We start from the raw sequence: 3,686 nt of genomic DNA, 5'->3' as shown, positions 1-3,686 counted from the left end.
CGATCAGATTGTAGGAATTTGATCTTCTTGTTATGATGGTTCTTAACTTCACTCTGAAATCGCTTGAACTTTTCAAACATTTCAGACTTGTGCTTCATTAAGTAAATATACCTATATCTACTCAAATCGTCAGTGAAGATGAGAAAATAGCGATATCCACTGCATGCTTCAATTCTCATTGGATCACACGCATCAGCATGTATGATTTCCAACAAGTCACTTTCCCGTTTCATTATACCTGAAAACGGGGTCTTAGTCATCCTGCCCATGAGGCATGGCTCGCATGTGTCAAGCGATTCAAAATCAAGTGACTCCAAACATCCATCGACATGGAGTTTCTTCATGCATCTTACGCCAATATGACCTAAGCGGCAGTGCCACAAGAAAGTGGTACTATAATTATTAACTCTACATCTTTTGGCGTGAACATGTGTATTACCACGACCGAGATTCAATGAACCATTCACATAGGGTGCATGACCATGAAAGGTATTATTCATGTAAACAGAATAACCATCATTCTCTAATTTAAATGAATAACGGTATTGCAATGAACATGATCTAATCATATTCATGCTCAACATAGACACCTGATAACATTTATCTAGGTTCAATACTAATCCCGAAGGCAGATGGAGCGTGCGATGGTGATCTCATCAACTTTGGAAACACTTCCAACACACATCGTCCCCTCGCCCTTAGCCAGTCTCCATTTTAGTTCATAGCTTTTGCTTCAAGTCACCAATAATAGCAACTGAACCGGTATCCAATACCCAGGTGCTACCAGGAGTACTAGTGAGGTACACATTAATAACACATATATACTTTGTTAAAGTTGCCAGCCTTCTTATCTACCATGCATTTGGGGTAATTCCGCTACCAGTGACCGTTCCCCTTACAATAGAAGCACTTGGTCTCGGGTTTGGGTTCAACCTTGGGTTCCTTCACTGGAGCGGCAACTGGTTTGCCATCCATGAAGTTTCCCTTCTAGCCCTTGCCCTTCTCGAAACCAGTGGTCTTGTTAAACCATCAACACTTGATGCTCCTTCTTGATTTCTACCTTTTGCGGTCTTAAGCACCGCGAACAGCTCTGGGATCAACTCCATCCCTTGTATGTCATAGTTCATCACGAAGATCTAGTAGCTTAGTGATAGTGGCTAGAGAACTCTATCAATCACTATCTTATCTGGAAGTTTAACTCCCACTGCTTTAAGTGATTGTAGCACCCAGACATTCTGAGCACATGCTCACTAGCTGAGCTATTCTCCTCCATCTTGCTGGCAAAAGAACTTGTCAGAGGTCTCACACCTCTCAACACGGGCATGAGCCTGAAATCCCAATTTCAGCTCTTGGAACATCTCATATGTTCTATGGCGTTCAAAACATCATTGGAATCCCGATTCTAAGCCGTAAAGTATGGTGCACTAAACTATCAAGTAGTCATCAGGATGTGTCTGTCAGGTGTTCACAACATCCACAGACAACGTTGTAGGGGTTTGCTCATCGAGCGGTGCATCAAAGACGTAAGCCTTCTATGTAGCAATGAGGACACTCCTCGGACTACGGACCTAGTCCGTATCATTGCTTACAATATCTTTCAACTTAATCTTTCTCTGGGGACGCATTGAAACAGGGAGCTACAACGTGAGCTATTTATCTACAACATATTTGCGAAGACAATTTAGACCATTGTTCATGATAATTGAGTTCATCTAATCAAATTAATTTAATGAACTCCCACTCAGATAGACATCCCTCTAGTCTTCTAAGTGAAACATGATCCGAATCGACTAGGCCGTGTCCGATCATCATGTGAGACGGACTAGTCATCAATGGTGAACATCTCACGTTGATCGTATCTTCTATACGACTCATGTTTGACCTTTCGGTCTTCCGTGTTCCGAGGCCATGTCTGTACATGCTAGGCTCGTCAAGTCAACCTAAGTGTTTCGCATGTGTCCCGAGGCCATGTCTATACATGCTAGGCTCGTCAACACCCGTTGTATTCGAACGTCAGAATCTATCACACCCAATCATCACGTGGTGCTTTGAAACAACGAACCTTCGCAACGGTGCACAGTTAGGGGGAACACTTTTCTTGAAATTTTAGAGAGGGGTCATCTTATTTAAGCTACCGTCGTTCTAAGCAAATAAGATGTAAAACATGATAAACATCACATGCAATCAAATAGTGACATGATATGGCCAATATCATTTTGCTCCTTTTGATCTCCATCTTCGGGGCTCCATGATCATCGTTGTCACTGGCATGACACCATGATCTCCATCATCGTGTCTTCTTGAAGTTGTCTCGTCATCTATTACTTCTACTACTATGGCTAACGCTTTAGCAATAAAGTAAAGTAATTACATAACGCTTATGTTGACACGCAGGTCATAAATAAATTAAGACAACTCCTATGGCTCCTGCAGGTTGTCATACTCATCGACATGCAAGTCGTGATTCCTATTACAAGAACATGATCAATCTCATACATCACATATATCATTCATCACATCCTTTTGTCCATATCACATCACACGGCACATGCTGCAAAAACAAGTTAGACGTCCTCTAATTGTTGTTGCAAGTTTTTACGTGGATGCTATAGGTTTCTAGAAAGAATGTTTCTTACCTACGCGAAAACCACAACGTGATATGCCAATTTCTATTTACCCTTCATAAGGACCCTTCTCATCGAATCCGATCCGACTAAAGTGGGAGAGACAGACACCCGCTAGCCACCTTATGCAACTAGTGCATGTCAGTCGGTGGAACCAGTCTCATGTAAGATTAAGTGTAAGGTCGGTCCGAGCCGCTTCATCCCACGATGCCGCCGAATCAAGATAAGACTAGTAACGGCAAGTAAATTGACAAAATCGACGCCCACAACTGCTTTGTGTTCTACTCGTGCATAGAAACTACGCATAGACCTAGCTCATGATGCCACTGTTGGGGATCGTAGCAGAAATTTAAAATTTTCTACGCATCACCAAGATCAATCTATGGAGTAATCTAGCAACGAGGGGAAGGAGAGTGCATCTACATACCCTTGTAGACCGCTAAGCGGAAGCGTTCAAGTGAACGGGGTTGATGGAGTCGTACTCGTCGTGATCCAAATCACCGATGATCCTAGCGCTGAACGGACGGCACCTCCGCGTTCAACACACTACGGAACGGAGACGTCTCCCACGCCTTGATCCAACAAGGAGGAGGGAGAGGTTGAGGAAGAGAGTCCAACAGCAGCACGGCAGCGTGGTGGTGATGGAGCTCGTGGTTCTCCAGCAGGGCTTCGCCAAGCACTATGGACGAGGAGGAGGTGTAGGAGGAGGGAGGGCTGCGCCAGGTTCAAGGGTGTGGCAGCCCTCCCACCCCTCCACTATTTATAGGTGGGGAGAGAGGAGGGTCGCCCCCCTAGATCCCATCTAGGGTAGGGGCGGCGGCTAAGGGGGGGGAGGAGTGCCTCTGAAGTCTAGTGGAGGCCCTCCTCCTTAGGGTTTCCCCTCTCCCATGCGCATGGGCCTTGGGGGGGGCTGGTGCCCTTGTCCCATTAAGGTTAGGGCAGCCCCCTACAGCCCATGCTGCTGTATTGGACGTGGTGGAACATTTTCCGGACCTCCGGACCCCTCCGGAATCCTCCGGAACCTTCCCGGTACAATACCGGAAAAAACAAACTTTTCCCGGA

The sequence above is a fragment of the Triticum dicoccoides genome, chromosome 2A (genome assembly GCF_002162155.2).
Source record: "Triticum dicoccoides isolate Atlit2015 ecotype Zavitan chromosome 2A, WEW_v2.0, whole genome shotgun sequence".
NCBI classification, from domain to species: domain Eukaryota; kingdom Viridiplantae; phylum Streptophyta; class Magnoliopsida; order Poales; family Poaceae; genus Triticum; species Triticum dicoccoides.
The sequence above is the reverse complement of the archived record's forward strand: the minus strand, read 5'-3'. Positions refer to the sequence as shown.